We start from the raw sequence: 21,243 nt of genomic DNA, 5'->3' as shown, positions 1-21,243 counted from the left end.
ATTCACGTTGTATATAAATCCACATAATATCAACGTGATAATACAACGTGATATTCACGTTTAATATAAAGCCAAGTGATATAAACGTGATAATACAACAAGACTTTTATGTGAAGCAGCCACTAGGAAAAATGAAATATCGTCTTTGTTGCTCTCATTGACATATCATTTTTTGTTCTTGGTCATCTCTATTTGAAGATGTTTCTCTGGTTCTTTATGGTAAAAGTACTGTAAAAGTGAGTTATACATCAATAAATTGTCTTATATTGATTATCAGTTACCTCATATGCATGTTTTATCAACCTGTTATCATCCTGAATATGTATGTAATATTTGTGGCTGGATGTTAAGCATCCATTAAAACTTATATATATATATATATATATATATATATATATAAATCCAAATCTTATTTAAACCATGAGACTGTTTCTACATGTTTGAAACCTTTCGAATCTTCCTGTTAGTATTTCTTTTTTTGTTTGTTTGAAATTCTTGCTTTATAATCGCGTTTGTTTGACAATTCATAAAAAATCTAAAAGTATGAATACCAATGTCAAAGTCAGCTACATTTTAAATTTATACAATGTTTGAAAAGAAGTCGAATTCGAAATTGCACAACAAATAATGCAAAACCAAATGTATACCAAACAACAATTCAATACAGACTAGCTATTTTACAATGTTCATTCTTCAAGAGTTGTGTCCCTTGCAGGTTTACCATGACAAATCTAAAAATAATCAGCTTATGATTAAAAAATTGTCCCTAACAGAGGCATATGTTACCAAATGTTAAAAAAAACAAAACACTTTCCACATTAAATTCAATTATATTTATATTTAAGAATATTCTAAACAGTTAACATTTGAAAAGTTACTGAAATAGTAACAAATAATATTTGATTGTTCCGTCTTCTAAATGCTCCACTCTTTTGAAAGTTTCTTCATCTGAAAGGATAAAAAAAAGAATTTTATTTACTGTTATAATATTATCTTATTTAAGCATACATAATGAAAGCTTTATTTTACTTCTAATATGAGTGTTGCTTTTGCTTTGTAAACAACAATGTGATAAAATTCTCAATATATCTATAGTTTACAACCCTATTAAACATTATTATTATATACATATGCACTTTCATGGATCTACAATCTGTCATTTCCTGTATCTTGGCATTGCACCAGGTCATGTTTTTTTCTGATTGTTTATGATGTCTTTACACTAAATCCATTGGATGTTGGATGTGTACTGATTGATAATTTATTCTTAGATGCATTTTTTTTTTTAAGTTGTTATTGGCTTTGAACTAGCTGTCAGTATCTGCACTCTCAGATTTGTACTAAGTGTCTGTTTGTTGTTGGGATGTACAAGTACCCATCCACGTCCACTCTGTGTTTTTGTTGTATGTATTTCTATTTGTATCCATCTGTTGAGTGCAGCCTTTTTCAACTGATTTTTATACGACCGCAAAAAAATTTTGTGGTCGTATATTGGTATGACGTTGGCGTCGTCGCCGTCGTCGTCGTCGTCGTCGTCGTCTGGCGTCGTCGTCAGAATACATAATGGTTTTCGCACTCTAACTTTAGTTTAAGTGAATGGATCTTTTTGAAATTTGACCATAAGGTTAAATACCACAAAAGGAAGGTTGGGATTGATTTTGGGGGTTATGGTACCAACAGTTAAGGAATTAGGGGCCAAAAATGAGCATTTTCTAGTTTCCAGACAATAACTGTGGAACGGTGTATGGATCTCTCTGAAATTATACTACAAGTTTCCATACCACAAAGGGATGGTTAGGATTTGCTTTGGGGGGTTATGGCTCAAACCGTTTAGGAATTAGGGGCAAAAAAGGGGGAAAAACAAGGTTGTCCTGGTTAATGGACAAATACTTTAGTACAAAACATAATTTAAAGCAGTGTAAGGGAGATAAATCAAATACATCATTGAAATTATCTCCCTTACACTGCTTTTAAATTATGTATAAAGTAATGGTTAATGAACAATAAAGATAATCTAAAACAGTGTAAGGGAGGTAATCCAAATACAACGTTTTGGTTACTTCCCTTACACTGCTTTTAAATTATGTTTAAAGAAATGCATATTTATAAAGGAAGACCAGTAAAAATATCTGCAAATGTTTTCATCTTTTTTTTTTACAAAAAAATCCATATGAAAGATTTGACACTATATTTTTATTAATTCTATTATAAAATAGATTAAGTTAGCACTATGGTAAATTTAAATGGGTAATTATGGTTGCCAACTCCATTGGAAATTTGAATTGAGATTATGACCATATCTTGAGGGAAAGAATTTTTTTGGGGGAAAAAGGGGGGGGGGGGGGGGATAAAAAGAAATTGTGGGGGGCCAATTTTTTCTCATTTCAGATTTCAGAAATTAAAAAGAATTATTCTTCAAATATTATTTTTTTTTCAAATTTCAAATATTGAAAAATTTCAAGAAGTAATCTTTAATTGCACAGTATGGCGCATTAGATTTGTAAAATCTTTGATCACATTTATTTATTTGTTATGCCGAATCTAACAGTGTATTTAGATTTTTAATTTTGGGTCCAGTTTTCAAATTGGTCTACATTAATGTCCAAAGGGTCCAAAATTAAACTTTGTTTGATTTTAGCAAAAATTGAATATATGAGGTTCTTTGATATGCTGAATCTAAACATGTATTTAGATTTTTGATTTTTGGCCCAGTTTTCAAGTTGGTCCAAATTGGGGTCCAAAATTAAACTTTGTTTGATTTCAACAAAAATTGAATATATGGGGTTCTTTGATATGCTGAATCTAACCATGTATTTAGATTTTTTATTTGTGGACCCCGTTATCTAATTGGTTCATATTGAGGTCAAAATGGTCCAAAATTAAACTTTGTTTGATTTCATCTAAAATTGAATTATTGGGGTTCTTTGATATTCCAAATCTAACCGTGTATTTAGGTTTTTAATTTTGGGTCCTGTTTTTTAAATTGGTCTACATTGAGGTCCAAAGGGTCCAAAATTAAACATAGTTTGATTTTAACAAAAATTGAATTCTTGGGGTTCTTTGATTTGCTGAATCTAAACATGTGTTTAGATTTTTGATTATGGGCCCAGTTTTCAAGTTGGTCCAAGATAGGGTCCAGTATTTAAACTTTGTTTGATTTCAACAAAAATTGAATATATGGGGTTCTTTGATATGCTGAATCTAAACATGTATTTAGATTTTTGATTATGGGCCCAGTTTTCAAGTTGGTCCAAGTTGGGGTCCAAAATTAAACTTTTTTTGATTTCAACAAAAATTGAATATATGGGGTTCTTCGATATGCTGAATCTAACCATGAATTTAGAATTTTTATTTGTGGGCCCCGCTACCAAATTGGTTTATATTGAGGTCAAAAGGGTCCAAAATTAAACTTTGTTTGATTTCATCAAAAATTGAATTATTGGGGTTCTTTGATATTCCAAATCTAACCGTGTATTTAGATTTTTAATTTTAAGTCCCGTTTTTTAAATTGGTCTACATTAAGGTCCATAGGGTCCAAAATTAAACTTAGTTTGATTTTAGCAAAAATTGAATTTTTGGGGTTCTTTGATATGCTGAATCTAAACATGTGTTTAGATTTTTGATTATGGGCCCAGTTTTCAAGTTTGTCCAAGTTGGGGTCCAAAATTAAACTTTGTTTGATTTTAACAAAAATTGAATATATGGGGTTCTTTGATATGCTGAATCTAACCATGTATTTTGATTTTGGACATTGGACCATAATAGGTAAATTAAAAAAAGTTCTTAGACCACATTCTTTCTGTGTCAGAAACCTATGCTGTGTCAAATATTTAATAACAATCCAAATTCAGAGCTGTATCAAGCTTGAATGTTGTGTCCATACTTGCCCCAACTGTTCAGGGTTCGACCTCTGCGGTCGTATCAAGCTGCGCCCCAGCGAAGCATTTTATTTTAGTTCGTTCTAATGTTGTGCTGTTGCACTTCTGTCCCAGATTAGGGGAGGGTTGAGATCCCTCCCAACATGTTTGACCCTGCCACATTCTGTATGTATGTGCCTGTCCCAAGTCAGGGGTCTGTAGCTAAGTGGTTGTTTGTTGTTACATATTTGTTTTTTTCGTTAATTTTTTCATACATTAATCAGGCCGTTAGTTTTCTCGTTTGAATTGTTTTACTTTTGTGATTTATAGCTGACTATGCAGTATGGGCTTTAGTCATTGTTGAAGGCCGTACAGTGACCTATAGCTCTTAATTTCTGTGGCATTTGGTTTCTTGTGAAGGGTTGTCTCATTGGCAATCATACCACATTTTTTTTATATGTATCATAACTAATGTGGTGATTTGCCTGTGTAAAATTGAAATGAAAACTAGACAAAGTGACTCCACTCTAAAGTAACTGTATTATAACAAAGTCAATGTATGACTTTCTTTGAGATATTATTGTGTCTGGGAGACACAATTGATGCCCCCGCAGATGCAAAGTGTTATTATAAAATAACTATAACATTTAAATTAACGCTTACACCCAAAAAATGACAAAAGTTCAACTATCTCCCAAAAGAGCAAATATTAATAAAAATCGAAACCCTGACCACATGCACACCTTCAATGTATGTACAAACAGCCAGCAAAGTGAAAAATTCCTAGCATTCAAACTGTAGGAGGAGTTATCTGGAAACGCTCCTCTTATGAAAGTAAATACTCCAAAAATTGACAAAGTTCAACTATCTCCCAAAAGAGCAAATATTAATAAAAATCAAAACCCTGACCACATGCACACCTTCAATATATGTACAAACAGACAGCAAAGTGAAAACTTCCTAGGATTCAAACTGTAGGAGGAGTTATGCGGATTAACTATATACCAATAATGGGACGGACGGACAGGGGTAAAACAATATGCCCCCCAACTTTCAGTTGCGGGGGCATAAAAAAAACATGACTGAATGTACAGGGCCAAATAATCTCCATGGAAATGTGATGTGCCAATACTAATACAACTGAATACCAAATATCATTGGCCCATCACTAAAGGTTCCCCTTAAACTGACAAACATTTTTGGGGCCCTTTATAGATTGCTGTTCGGTGTGAGCCAAGGCTCTGTGTTAAAGACCATACTTTGACCTATAATGGTTTACTTTTACAAATTGTGACTTTGATGGAGATTTGTCTCATTGGCACTCATACCACATCTTCTTACATCTAATCACAAACTTATATGCTAAGTGACTTTAGTATTTCATTGTCCGTATCATTTCACGGTATGTATAAAACTTTTTTCTTTTTTTTTACATTTCTTTTGTTGTGTGATATCTAATAAATTTTGTATATATATATATATATAGGCAATCGCCAATGGCAGTCAGCGGGGTTTAAGAACATCAGTTGTTCGACCTGTTAGTCAAATGCGTTTTGTTAAAATATACTTTTTCACTTTTTTGGTCTTTTGGCAAATGTTGTTTGTGCTGTATTTAGACCCCTCTACCAAGAAATTTGTTTTGCATGCACATGTATAAAAATTGCGGTTTTTATCCAACGCAATCATAGGTTTGAACGTCGTTTTCAATTTAGACATGTTTATATTTTTTTTTTGGGCTTGTATTATATTTTCCTTCGGGTTTATATGATCCGTTCATCCTATTTCAACTCTTTAAAATTCAAGAGTCTATCCTAAATTGAGGTAAATTTTATGGCCTTCCAAATACTGTTTCGATCCCTAACATCACTGAAGAGACATTAATTGTCGAAATCCGGATATGGTGTACTAATTTTTGCACCTTTTGTTTGCGGTATACCATCTTTTCCGCATATTTGTTTTCTGTTCGGTATTAGATATTAATTTTTAAAGATCCATTTTGTTACATCTTGTGATCCGTTTATTTGGCAATCGCCAATGGCAGTCAGCAGGGTTTAAGAACATCAGTTGTTCGACCTGTTAGTCAAATGCGTTTTGTTAAAATATACTTTTTCACTTTTTTGGTCTTTTGGAAAATGTTGTTTGTGCTGTATTTAGACCCCTCTACCAAGAAATTTGTTTTGCATGCACACGTATAAAAATTGCGGTTTTTATCCAACGCAATCATAAGTTTGAACGTCGTTTTCAATTTAGACATGTTTATATATATATATATATTCATTATATCTCAATTTCCCTTAAAATGACCTAATCACAAACTTATACATTGTTGAAACAGCACCCCTAGATCTAGCTTTTTCAAGGCAAGACAAAAATAATGAAAAAGAGAAGACAAAATTTTGTTCTTTATGTTTCTTAATTTTTCAATGTCTGTGTTGTTTTTACTGGTACTGTCTTGTCTATCCTTTTCATTAAAAATTTGCAAATTTCAAAACTTCACATTAGGTCAAGATTTATTGATTAATGGTTGAAAATTTACATTACTGATGCTTATTGAATATGGTGATATCTAAGTGTTAGATTAAGAGTCAATAACCAATCTGCTAGTTGCCTGATGCCTAATGACTTAGTATAACTTGGCAAAGATATTTTTTTGGAATAACACGATAGGTTTCACATGTGGAGCAGGATTAGCTAACCCTTCTGCATTGGCAAAGATATTTTTTTGGAATAACACGATAGGTTTCACATGTGGAGCAGGATTAGCTAACCCTTCTGCATTATCTGAGATCACCAAGATATTTAGTGCCGTTGTGGTGCTCAGTCTTTAGTTTTCTACATTGTGTATGCAGTTGCTTGTCTTTTAGTCATTTTTATACGACCGCAAAAAAATTTTGAGGTCGTATATTGGTATGACGTTGGCGTCGTCGTTGTCCGGCGTTGTCGTCCGAATACACAATGGTTTTCGCACTCTAACTTTAGTTTAAGTGAATGGATCTCTATGAAATTTTACCATAAGGTTCAATACCACAATAGGAAGGTGGGGATTGATTTTAGGGGTTATGGTACCAACAGTTAAGGAATTAGGGGCCAAAAAGGGGCCGAAAATAAGCATTTTTGTAACTTCCAGACATAACTTATGTGTTAGCATATGGATCTCTTTGACATTGTACCACAAGATTCCATATCACAAAGGGTCAATGCTGGGATTGATTTTGGGGTTAATTGCCTCAAAATTTTAGGAATAAGGGGCCAAAAGGGGGCAAAAAACAAGCATTTTTCTAGTTTCATGACAATAACTTGTGTGTAAGTGTATGGATCTTTCTGAAATTTTACTACAAGGTTCCATTTCACAAAGGGAAAGCTGGAATTGAGTGTTGTGGTAATTGCCCAAAACGTTTAGTAATAAGGGGCCTAAAAAGGGGTTTAAAATAAGCATTTTTTAGTTTCTAGACAATAACTTGTGTTCAAGTGTATGGATCTCTCTAAAATTGTATTACAAGGTACCATACCACAAAGGCAAGGCTGTTATTGAGCTTGGTTTGGGGGGAAAGGGGGGTGGGGGTGATGAATCATAAGGGGGGCGGGGGTCAAAAAAGGGGTAATTTTTTTTTTCCTTTTTTTTTTGTTTAAAATTTACATTTTAAGTTAGTTATTTTTTATCACGAAGAGAAAGTAGGAATTGAGTTTTGGGGTTAATTGCTCAAACATTTATGAATAAGGGGCCAAATATTGGTCGAAAATAAGGATTTTTTTAGTTTGCAACAAAAACTTGTGTTCAAGTGTATGGATCTCTGTGAAATTGTATTGCAATGTACCATACCACAAATTGAAGGTTGTGATTGAGGTGGGGGATGATGAATCAAAAGGGGGTTGAAAAAATGTGTGGGGGTAGGATTTTTTTTTTTTCCTTTTTTTTTCTTTAAAATTTTCCATTTAAAGATGGTTGTTTCAGATTTATATATGAAAGAAAATAATAATGATACGGTTATATATCATGAGGAACTGAAATTTAAAATTTTGTATATTGGAAATTTAGGTTACATTGGAAAGTAATAATTGCCTTGGGGGGGGGGGGGGGTGTTTATGGCTCTAATGTTTAAGGAATAAGGGGAAAAAAGGTTAAAAAACAAGGGTTTCCATTTTAATAGACAAATAATTGAGTAAAAAACATTATTTAAAAGCAGTGTAAGGTTGGTAATTCAAACTCATTTAAATATCTCATCTACACTGCTTTTAAATTATGTAAATTGGAAATTTGCCAATAACTTTATTGTTAATAAATGCATTGGAAATTTGCCAACAATTTTAGTGTAATAAACTTCATTGGAAATTTGCCAATATAAAATTTTGCTGATGAAGGTTTTTTGTTTACCTTTAGCCTTGACTATGAAGTCATTTTCTATTTTTATAGCCTTATGATGTAGTTGAATTATTTAATACTTTTATGATGTGTTTAAATGGGGTTTTATCATGTTTATGGTTGCAAATTTATTGTTTTAGTATAATAAACTCCATTTAAAATTTGCCAATAAAAAAAATTTTTGTTTATTTTTAGCTATGATTATGATGTCATTTTCTATTTTACTTTTATGGTTGCAAAGAAATTTTTATTTTTAGATATTACTGTTAAATGATGCTGATTAAGGTTTTTGCTATGTTTAGCCATGACTATGATGTCATTTTCTATTTTAATATCTGTTATGATGTATTTAAATGGGCTTTTATGGTTACAAAGGAATTTTATTTTTAGATATTACTATAAAATGTTGCTGATGCTGATTAAGGATTTTGTTTATTTTTAGCCATGACTATGATGTCATTTTCTATTTTAATACCTTTATGATGTAATTTCCATTTTTAGATATTACTGTTAAATGATGCTGATTAAGGGTTTTTTGCTATGTTTAGCCATGACTATGATGTCATTTTCTATTTTAATATCTTTATGATGTATTTAAATGGGCTTTTATGGTTACAAAGGAATTTTATTTTTAGATATTACTTTAAATGTTGCTGATTAAGGATTTTTGTTTATTTTTAGCCATGACTATGATGTCACTTTCTATTTTAATACCTTTATGATGTATTTAAATGGGCTCCCATGTATTTAGATTTTTGATTATTTATACATGTTACCAAATTGGTCCACATTGAACAAAAACGGTCCAAATTTCAACTTTATTACATTACATCAAACATTGAATTCTACATATTCTTTGATATATTGAAATTAACAAACAATTTAGTTTATGGATATTCCACCATAATAGGTAAATTAAATTTTTTCCAGTTCTTACACCACATTCATCCTGTGTCAGAAACCTATGCTGTGTCAAATATTTAATGACAATCCAAAGTCATAGCTGTATCAAGCTTGAATTTTGTGTCCATACTTGCCCCAACTGGTCAGGGTTCGACCACTGCGGTCGTATCAAGCTGCGCCCCAGCGAAGCATTTTATTTATTTTGTTTTATGGCGTTTGTCAGTTTGTAAATCGACCTTTGAGTTTGAATATATCCCATTGGTATCTTCTACCCCTCTCGATTATTAAAATCTACTATTCAAATGTCATTTAATTGCATCAACATGATAATCCATGATGAAGGTTTCATATATTAATAAATAAAAAAAAACTTTAACCAAAGACTGAACTTTAAATATAGCGGACTATACATTATGGATTTTTCTCATTGTTAAAGGCTCTATGGTTGCCCATTATTGCTTACATCCACTTTCTTTGAACTTTGGTGGATAGTTGTCTCATTGGCAATATCATACCTCATCTCCTCATTTTAATATTTCTATTATCACCAGTTTAATTCGCCCTTTCAGAATCTAAATAAATGCATTCTGTTCTGGGTAATATTTTCGAAAGCGTACACCAAAACGTTGTGATTGGTTTAAAAAGTTCTAAACAATAGAAATTCAACCAATGAGGTAATGTTATTTTCATTTTGGTGTACGAACAATTAGATTACCCATAATCCTTTAGATTCTGAAAAAGGTGAATTATTTCTTAATTAATCTTCCTTTGTCTAATTTGTACAATATACAAATAAGATATTAATGTATTTACTTACATGTTCAGCTATCAACAAAAAAGGCTTCCTTTTAAAGTCTGACTTGAATAGTGAAGGTGTAGCCTAGATCTGTTTTACTATGAAGCTGTAAATTAAAAAAAAAATAACATCATTATGTCAATATGTGCTTAGGAACAGGATCAAACAAAGCAATAACGAGAAGAAAGGCATACATACATCTGGAAGTCTTAAAAGATTTTTTTTAGATCTCAATCCTTTGAGCCTTCTATTTAAATCTGGGTCAATGAATTAAGAAATACTCAAATAGTTCATAAAATGAAAATAAGCCAAGAAAATGTTTTACTAAGGGCTATCAAAAAGTATAGTATACAGTTTTTATAAACAAAATGAAATTCTAGATATTCCTCAAGGTTCTGAGCATCAGTTTCAGATTACTGTTCAATTTTTATGTCAAAATCTTTTAAGCTATTGTTGCTGTCAACATGGTCAAATCTACAATTACCGGACCCTCATAACTTTATATATTTTAATTTGAATGAGCTGTCAACAAGACAATATATGAATTACTGAAACTCTAATATTCAATTATTATAATATAATTGACAATATATTATTATCTACTTGAAAAGTAATGTTTGATGAGATTATAATCTTAATTTCAGGCATGCAAGTATAGAAATAACCTGCAGTATGAAGGATTTAATCAATATTTGGTTATGTTTTTGTAACATCATTTTTGAACAATAAAGCCAAAAAATGTATACACATATTTGCTGTCTCCTGGCAGAAAGCTAGGGTAGATAGATAAAATAATTGTATTTTTTATTTTTATTTTATCTAAATTATTAATTTACTATATACAACATGTTCTGAACTTAAATGGTGCTTTACCAAACAAATTTTGACTTCTACCAGTACTTTACAAAAAAAAAAGCCAGAAAATACGCAAGTAAATTGAAAGGGAGACAAAAAAAAAAGAACTTTACCATATTCTGACCTAAACATCAAACTTTATTTTAGTATACTTGAATAGGAAACATTTCTTGTTTTACTATTAAATTACCTTCAGCTTAATAACTTGATTACAACCAAAATACTACAAACTTCTGTAGCCAAATGTGATTCTCTGAAGCACTGCTAAAGTATCATGTACTTTATCCATCTTATATCATGTGTATATATATACATGACAGTATATATTTGCCTCAAATTCAGATTTTTTCTGGAAAAATAAATATTCAAATAAATGTACATGAACATGAACTTTAGTCCACATATTATGCCTCCTTCTACTGACTGACAAACAAATGGCACATAATCATCTTTAGTAATGTTAATAATATGAACAGTATATACATGTAACATGTTATCATTAAAGATTAACATCATTGCATAGGGATTTTATGCTGAGTGACTTAAATATTTCTTTGTGTGTATGTATAAATCTTTCTTTTTTTTCTTTCTTTATTTTACATTCCTTTTGTTGTGTGATATTTAATTAATTTTGTATATATATATTTATTATATCTCGATTATATGGGGCCAACTTGGACGAGTATTCTAAGTAGTCGAACTTCTGTATCACCAGCCAGCAGCCAGTCAACACTAAGGTTGTGAGTTCAAATCCTGTACGTGGCAAGTGAACTTAACTCCAATCTTAATGGACTAGGATTGTCAGTTTTCCTACCAAAGGTCATGGTTCTCTCCAGCTTCCTCCATCAATAAAACCTGGATGCCACAAAATAGCACCATAGTGTTAAAAGTGGCGCTAAACATCAATCATTCAATATCTCAATTATGAGAAAATAAAATTTAATAAACAGCTGCGATAGGACTGCACGATTACAAGCCCTCCAAATTCATATCAAATTTGTTTAAAGTATAAAATGAAATGTTGTAGAATCAGACATGATTTTATAAGTCATTTTTTATTAGCTCACCTGGCCCGAAGGGCCAAGTGAGCTTTTCTCATCACTTGGCGTCCGGCGTCGTCCGGCGTCGTCCGTCGTCGTCCGTCGTCGGCGTTAACTTTTTACATTTTGAACTTCTTCTAGAGAACCACTGAATGGAATGAAACCAAACATGGCATGAATGTTCCTTATGAGGTGCTGACCAAGTGTTGTTACTTTGTAGCCGATCCATCATCCAAGATGGCCGCCAGAGGGGGACTTAGTTTAACATAGGACCCTATGGGAAATGCATACAAATGACTTCTTTTAGAGAACCACTGAATGGAATAAAACCAAACATGGCATGAATGTTCCTTATGAGGTGCTCACCAAGTGTTGTTACTTTGTAGCCGATCCATCATCCAAGATGGCCGCCAGCGGGGGACTTAGTTTAACATAGGACCCTATGGGAAATGCATACAAATGACTTCTTTTAGAGAACCACTGAATGGAATAAAACCAAACATGGCATGAATGTTCCTTATGAGGTGCTGACCATGTGTTGTTACTTTGTAGCCGATCCATCATCCAAGATGGCCGCCATCGGGGAACTTAGTTTAACATAGGACCCTATGGGAAATACATACAAAGGTCTTCTTTTAGAGAACCACTGAATGGAATGAAACCAAACATGGCATGAATGTTCCTTATGAGGTGCTGACCAAGTGTTGTTACTTTGTAGCCGATCCATCATCCAAGATGGCCGCCAGCGGGGGACTTAGTTTAACTAGGACCCTATGGGAAATACATAAAAATGTCTTCTTTTAGAGAACCACTGAATGGAATGGAACCAAACATGGCATGAATGTTCCGTATGAGATGCTGACCAAGTGTTGTTACTTTGCAGTCTGTCCATCATCCAAGATGGCCGCCAGCGGGGGACTTAGTTTAACATAGGACCCTATGGGAAATACATACAAATGTCTTCTTTTAGAGAACCACTGAATGGAATGAAACCAAACATAGCATGAATGTTCCTTATGAGGTTCTGACCAAGTGTTGTTACTTTGTAGCCGATCCATCATCCAAGATGGTCGCCAGCCGGGGACTTAGTTTAACATAGGACCCTATGGGAAATACATACAAATGTCTTCTTTTAGTGAACCACTGAATGGAATGAAACCAAACATGGCATGAATCTTCCTTATGAGATGCTGACCAAGTGTTGTTACTTTGTAGCCGATCCATCATCCAAGATGTCCCCCAGCGGGGGACTTAGTTTTACATAGGACCCTTTGGGAAATACATAAAAATGTCTTCTTTTAGAGAACCAATAAATGGAATGGAACCAAACATGGCATGAATGTTCCTTATGAGATGTTGACCAAGTGTTGTTACTTTGCAGCCGATCCATCATCCAAGATGGCCGACAGCGGGGGACTTAGTTTAACATAGGACCCTATGGGAAATACATACAATTGTCTTCTTTTAGAGAACCACTGAATGGAATTGAACCAAACATGGCATGAATGTTCCTTATGAGTTGCTGACCAAGTGTTGTTACTTTGCAGTAGATCCATCATCCAAGATGGCCGCTAGGGGGGGGGGGCTTAGTTTAACATAGGACCCTATGGGAAATACATACAGATGTCTTCTTTTAGAGTACCACTGAATGGAATGAAACCAAACATGGCATGAATGTTCCTTATGAAGTGCTGACCAAGTGTTGCTACTTTGTTGCCGATTTACTGTTCAAGATGGCCACCAGGATATTTTATTAAATAACGGGACCAATATTAATCAAAATTTGGCCTCAATCATTATTTGGGTATCTGTTATGATTTTTATCTATCTTTACATGATTTCTAAAACCAAAGTAGAGTCAGGTGAGCGACACAGGCTCTTGAGAGCCTCTAGTTTTTATTTTTTTAAAGGTAACAATGACAAATGAATGAGTTGCATCTGATGTCATGCCAAGTAGTCATATTATATTGGGGTGGTTGTAATTTCCTTAGAATTTCTTTAGAAAGATACTTCATTAAGTAAAATTAATTTTTATATTACGGGTGGTTGGTGTAAAAAAAGACCCTGTTAGATAATTCCTGAATAGCTCCAAGATATATCTATTGTTCATGTTGTTTAGTCACTTCTTAGGTACATTTGTATATGTACCGTATATATAGTTGGTTTTTTTAGTTACACATTTAAATGATTATTCGATTCTTATCACCTTTTACATTTGACTTATCAATTTTTGTATGCATTACATAACGTCCTTCAGTTGTCCAGTGGCAAATATTTAATGCTAACATTCAGAACATTTTGTTCTGCAAAGTTACTTAAATATCATATGTAGCATTAATGTACAACAAATTAAATCTATTCTTCCTCTGCACATATGTTGCAAGCCAAAAGGCATGTTGTTCTTTTTAAAGCACACTGTTTTATTAAATGCATTACATTTCATAGAATGGAAATAGTGCATACATATCTGTTGGAACTTTGCTGAATTATCCTGGTAACGTTGAACTGGACATCTCTCCCTGTCATTTTCTTTCTCATGTCTGGAATTTTCAAACAGATCCTCCATACTTCGTTCATGCCCTGCTTATTATCTGTCATATAGAAAAAAGAAATGCATAAATTTTAAGTATTTTTTTACACATACAGTTATTGTCATAGTCTGTCAAACTTTAAATTGGGAAAATTACAGTGAACTACCAAAATTGTGTGGTAAATATTAATAAGTGGAACAATGAAAGGTAATTGCCTGATAATTAACTCAAGTGTCATTCTATGATCATGAACAATCTTGACATATATTTAACTGGTGAAATAAAATGAGTTATGTGGTGTATGTCTATGAGACATGTGTAGTTTATATACCACTCCAGACAGATAAGTGTAAGTGATCAATACATGTAGGTCCTCAGTACCTGCAGCTGAATGTTAAAAAGCCCCTATTTATTTATTGAAGTCTTGTAAAAATCAAAACCCACATATATTTATGTCTAAGGATGTTCGTTCCTCATGTTTTTGAGTTTTTGCCAGATATTCAGAATCCTCTGGCTTTATCCATGATATTCTGACATTAAAAAAATCCCAATAATCTCTACTTTTCTTTTCATAATTTTATTTTGAATAGATATATAAATATAAAGTAATTTATCTATAAATATGAACTTTAGTTCTCTTTCATACTGGTGAAGTAAATCAGAGACATTATATATGATGTCTCTGAGTCAGTCTGAGTAAAATTGAGAATGGAAATAGGGAATATGTCAAAGAGACAACAACCCAACAAAGAGCAGATAACAGCCGAAGGCCATCAATGGGTCTTTAACGAAGCCAGAAAATCCCGCACCCGAGGTGGGCCTCAGCTGGCCCCTCCATAATAATGTGTACTAATTGAGTAATTCAGTGAAAATGGACGTCACACTTAACTCCAAAACATATAAATGAACTAAAATTTAAAAACAAACAAGACTAACAAAGGTAAGAGGCTCCTGACTTCGGAGAGGCAAAAAAATGCGATGGGGTTAAACATGTTTTGTGAGATCTCACCCCTCCCCCTATACCTCTAGCCAATGTAGAATAAAGAAACACACAGCAATACGCACAGTAAAATTCAGTTTAAAACTTAAAAAAAAATATTTATTTTTTACAGAGATTAAATTATATACAAAATGCTAGTGCCTGTGGTAATTTCTTTCAAAAGTTGGGTATTACTATTAGTGTGATCATTTGGTCTTCATGATTAACTCATAAAAATCATACGGCCCAGGCATGTATAAATGTTGTCAGGACAGTAAAATTTTAATGAAAAAGGACTCACAAGTCACAAACCATAGACCCTAAATGATTTAAATTTAAAGGAATTTAAAAGTTTATGACGGGTTTTTCCAATTTTCAGGCAGTCAAGTGTTTCATGAAGACTGTATTTGTTCAGGGAATGGTACGTTTTAATTAACTATTGTACACATACCTTCATAACGGGGTTGTTAAATAAAATATACCTGTTATATCTTCAAGAGTATCTGCATTACTTTCCATTGCCACTACTGTGGTGTCAAAATTGGTGTCGTCCAAATGTGTCGTCTGAGACGCTCGTTTCTGTGAACCGTACGGGATAATTCTCTGAGAGACGAAGCACATCAATTCTCATTTAAACTGAATTTACCGATTGTATTTCATGTTTAAATATTCAAATAATCAATTTAATTAAATATTTAAATTATATCAAGCTACCAGCTGGATAACAAAACAATGTTAATAAATTGATTCCGCTTCTGGGTTACACACCGATTCCGAAATTTTTCAAGGTGTGCGGTATTTCCCGCGGTTATTTTTGGCAAGCAATCTCCATGTCAATGTGATAACAGTCCATATGAAACTGACAGACTGAGAGTCTGTGTACTGTACAATGACGGAACTGTAGAAGTAAAAAAAAAGTTCTGTCTCGGGTCTACTGTACTGTGTACTTGTGACTTTAAAAATATGCAGTGCAGGTAAGTTCGATACAGTTTTTTTTCTGATTTTTTTTTACCCTACGGCTACACTAAAGTTTAGTTAAAACATATATTTTATTTAAATAACCTTAACACAAATTCGATAAGACACAAGTCAAACCGATTTATGAACTCTTTTTCCATATTCAGTGGTGGATCCATAAATGACATAAATTTTAATAAAAGGGGGTGGGGGATGGCATTGATTGTCTAAGGTAAATCCCACAATTAAGGGGGGCATTGCATGACTGCCTAAGGTTAAGCCAACAAAAGGGGGCATTGACTGCCTAAGGTTAAGCCCACAAAAAGGGGGGGGGGGGGGGCTGCGCATTAAATCTGTCTCTGATATTAGTACAGGTGAACATTAGGGGAATGACACACTTTTGGGTTGTGGGATATCGAGGTTAAAAAAAGGGGATTTTTCATATTGGGGGTGAAAAAGTGGGGATGTGGGATTTAGTTGGATTCTTCAATCTTTGTCTTGATGACAGGATAATTCTCTTCTCTTGTTAAACGATATTTTCAGTTGTAATTTCTCCTTAATTTGTACTTCAGGGGGTTAAATCTAATTGATGATATCATGTCAGTCAGCTTTGAACAGCTGTCTTTTATTTTATGTTTAGCTTACACATTTATGACATTACTACATATAAACTTGAGCTACATGTAAACAAATATTTAAGAGTAATATTTCTATTGTGTAATAAATAATACCATTATAAAAATGAAAGATTTTTTTCCATCAATTGAATAATTTGATATGTTTTTAGGGATACAGCAAGTTCCCAAGTTCTTAGTTAATGAACAGAGAAAATTGTTGAGGAGCTCATTGGGGAAAAAAAAGAAATTAACAAAGGAAATGTACTTTTTCAATAAGGAGAAGAAGTAAAAGCAGCAGGTATTATATACTTATTTTATACTTGATTAACTTGGCTGTAACGGTCAAACGATTGAGATAAATAAATGAAAAGAAATGTCATCTATATTTCAATGAATTAGCACCCGAACAAACAACAAAACCAGTAGAGGCATCTTTTGGTTAAAACAAAAGACTTCAATATACATTGTAAGTGTCAATACAAATGTAAAATAAATAGGATGTGGTAAGATTGCCAATGAGACACTCTCTCCAAGAGACCAAATGATACAGACATTAACAACTATAGGTCACTGTATGGCCTTCAACAATGAGTAAAACCTATAATGCATAGACAGCTATAAAAGGCTACTAAATGACAAATGTAAAACAATTCAAATTTGATTGTCTCTGCTCGTGAATATTATGTACTGGGTACATGTATCCGAGATTACCAAAGAATGGTCTTGGGCAGATATCCTGAAATGACTAAAAGGTTAAAGATATAAATAAAGGCTATATATATTAGCTTGTCCATGCAGCCTCATTATCTAAGCAGACCAAGAGAACTTGTATTATTGTTTTTGTCCCGTCAATCTGACCGTCACAAAATTTTCTTCAGTATTACTGTAAACTTTGTATCAGGCATGCATTGAGTTTTGTCATTCTTCAGTGTTACTGTAAACTTTGTATTGAGTCTTGTCATTGTACATATACATTTAAATATATAAATGTCTAAGCAGTTTCTTATTTCATTGGGTATGGTAATATATCTTGGATTCAACCTTCAAAACTTCAATTTTCATCCTCATTTGCTTTTTCATCACTTCTTCCTTCAAATCCCATAAATGTAGTTTTTATTGTCGAGCCTGCGACTTTAGTCGCTGAAAGCTCGACATAGGGATAGTGATCCGGCTGTGGCGGCAGCAGCGTTAACTAACTTCTTAAAAGCTTTATATTTTAGAAGGTGGAAGACCTGGATGCTTCATAAATTGTATATAGATGCCTTATGTTACAAAGTTTCCGTCTGTCACATGTCCATTGTCCTTGACCTCATTTTCATGGTTCAGTGACTACTTGAAAAAAATGTTAAGATTTTTTGTAATGTTAATTTCTCTCTTATTATGAGTATTGGATAACTATATTTGGTATGTGCGTACCTTGCAAGGTCCTCATGTCCCTCAGACAGTTTTCACTTGACCTCGACCCCATTTCATGGATCAGTGAACAAGGTTAAGTTTTGGTGGTCAAGTCCATATCTCAGATACTATAAGCAATAGGTCTAGTATATTTGGTGTATGGAATGATTGTAAGGTGTACATGTCCAACTTGCAGGTGTCATCTGACCTTGACCTCATTTTCATGGTTCAGTGGTCAAAGTTAAATTTTTGAGTTTTGGTCTTTTTTCTAATACTATATGCAATAGGTCAACTATATTTGGTGTGTGGAAATATTTTATTATGTACATATCAGTCTCGCAGGTTTTATTTGACCTTGACCTCATTTTCACAGTTTATTGTTCAGTGTTAAGTTTTTGTGTTTCGGTCTGTTCTTTAACTATAAGCAATAGGTCAACTATATTTGTTGTATGGAAGGATTGTAAGCTGTACATATCTGCCTGGCATGGTTCATCTGACCATGACCTCATTTTCATGGTTCATTGGTCAATGTTTAGTTTTCTTGGTTAAGTCTGTTTTTTAGAAACTGTTAGCAATAGGTTAACTATATTTAGTGTATTGAATGATTGTAAGGTGTAAAAATATACATACTACAAGTATTTCTCGTTTGGTTTATATGACCTTGACCTCATTTTCTTGGATCATGTTAAGTTTATGTGATAGTTGTAGTTCAGCTTTATATTTAGGACTATCAACATAATATCAATGGTTAGTAAAGAAGGCGAGACATTTCAGGGTGTGCACTCTTGTTTTTATAATATACATGATATATTTATACAGTCGCAAATTTAAGTTAATGGATCTTTATGACACCACAAGGTTCCATACCTCAATAGGAAGGTTGGATTGATTTTGGGGGTTATGGCCTTAACCATGTTAACAGTTTAGGCATTAGGGGCCAAAAATAACACTTTGTTTATTTTTTGTACATGTATAAACTGCTTTTTTCTTGACCAATTTCAATTGTGTTTAATTCAAAGTCTTTATTTTATTTTTCAAACCTTGTTACTTGTATATAGATTTGGCCTCCTTTTTAAAAGAGGTCCACATTGAGGTCCCTAGGGTACAAATTTAAACTTTGTCGTTTGAAGACATATAAAATTTAATAATTTATTGGTTCTATTATATGAGATATCTAACTGTTAAGTTAAAATTTTAATTTTGAGCCCTGTTTTTAAATTGGTCCCCATTAAGAAGCAAAGGGTCCAAAAGTAAACTTTGTTTGATTTCAACAAAAATTGAATTTTTGGGGTTCTTTGATATGCTGAATCTAATCGTTTAGTTAGATTTCTGATTTTGGGCCCCATTTTCAAATTGGTCTATATACCTCTGTGGTCAGTCATATCAAGCTGAGCCTTGCATTTTATTTTCAAATTGGTTAACTTATACTCATGTTAGAATTAAAAAATTTTGTATGTATAAAATCGAGAATGGAAATGGGGAATGTGTCAAAGAGACAACAACCCGACCATAGAGCAGACAACAGCCACCAATGGGTCTTCAATGCAGCGGGAAACTCCTGCACCCGGAGGCGTCCTTCAGCTGGCCCCTAAACAAATATGTATACTAGTTCAGTGATAATGGACGTCATACTAAACTCCAATTTATACACAAGAAACTAAAATTAAAAATGATACAAGACTAACAAAGGCCAGAGGCTCCTGACTTGGGACAGGTGCAAAATTTATGCATACTCAATTTAATATAATATTATTATCCTATTGTATACAGAAGTAAAACTTGTGTCTGATCCTATTTAAGTCAATTGTTCGAATAAAATAATCATAAACTAAAACATTCATATGATGTAGTTTTGCATCTTCTATTTAGAGCATGTTCAGTACCAGTAGAATTCAACGACAAAATTAATAAGCTATTATTATAATTTCTTTGTTCTTACTACTTTTCTTATGTTTGCAGGGAAAATTGACACAGAGTGATACATCTTCTATGAATAAAAAGAGGAAATAAGTGTCTGCAGCAGTAAATCATTATAACAACAAGACTGTGAAAAGACGATATCAGAACATGAAATGAGTTTTATTTCTTTTAAAAAGAATTGTTACGGAATATACCTCTTGTGATTCTAATGAAAACCATTGTCAACTTGAAGTAAAGGAAGATTTTATAATTTGATAGAACAGGAAATAAAGGAAGACTCATTTAGAGCATAACAAAGCACAATGTATATTTCTAATTAGTTTGTTAATTCAGAATAACCCTGGTGAAGGAATTATAGTTTACAGTAAACAACATACAATACACTTACAATTTCATGTTTTGCAATTGGTGAATTTTTATGTTGTACTCAGGTAAAATTTATATGACAGATGCATTACCTTAAATATTCACTGAACACATGAAAATCCAACATAGCCATTGCAAAAATAACTTGCACTTACATGTACATATGTTATTCATGTGATATTAATATGAAATTCACATCACCATCATGTGAAAATATAGATGTGAAATAACACAACTTTTACACTTTAAAATAATGTGAAAAAATTTAAATGTGAAATTAACACAATATTTACACGTTAAAATCACGTTTAAAAATTTACGTGTGAAATTAACACAATATTTACACGTTAATATCACGTTAAAAAATTTACATGTGAAAATAACGTTACGTTTAAACGTGAATATCACGTGAGCAGATTAAAACGTGATTATCACGTGAGAATCTTGTGTGTGTCAAATACAGGTGATATAAACGGTGTGATACACACGTGGAAATAACATAGTTTTCACGTAATGAGCACAAACGTTAAACACACGTTGGAAAAAATTGCCTGTGTATGAATAAAGGAACAAGGCGGCAAGAAGAGGAGCACAGTTGGTTCCCATTGGAATGCCGATTGTTTGATGAAAAACATGTCATCCACACGTAACAAATATGTTGTCAATC

At 32.9% G+C, this 21,243-nt stretch overlaps 2 long non-coding RNA genes across 2 annotated transcripts; one reads left to right on the top strand and one right to left on the bottom strand.

The window, feature by feature from the left end:
* Positions 1-443: 443 nt before the first annotated feature.
* LOC127736162 (uncharacterized) lies at positions 444-15,971 on the bottom strand. Its single transcript, XR_007998834.1, has 5 exons — positions 15,804-15,971; positions 14,275-14,402; positions 10,962-11,120; positions 9,938-10,022; positions 444-948 (listed from the first exon to the last, which is right to left on the bottom strand). It is a non-coding gene; the product is annotated as an uncharacterized LOC127736162 (long non-coding RNA).
* A 67-nt stretch (positions 15,972-16,038) lies between these two features.
* Positions 16,039-20,615, top strand: LOC127736163 (uncharacterized). The gene is made up of 3 exons (XR_007998835.1): positions 16,039-16,295; positions 17,066-17,193; positions 20,250-20,615. It is a non-coding gene; the product is annotated as an uncharacterized LOC127736163 (long non-coding RNA).
* The last annotated feature ends 628 nt before the right edge of the window (positions 20,616-21,243 follow it).

The sequence above is a fragment of the Mytilus californianus genome, unplaced genomic scaffold (genome assembly GCF_021869535.1).
Source record: "Mytilus californianus isolate M0D057914Y unplaced genomic scaffold, xbMytCali1.0.p SCAF_3, whole genome shotgun sequence".
NCBI lineage: Eukaryota > Metazoa > Mollusca > Bivalvia > Mytilida > Mytilidae > Mytilus > Mytilus californianus.
The sequence above is the reverse complement of the archived record's forward strand: the minus strand, read 5'-3'. Positions and strand labels throughout refer to the sequence as shown.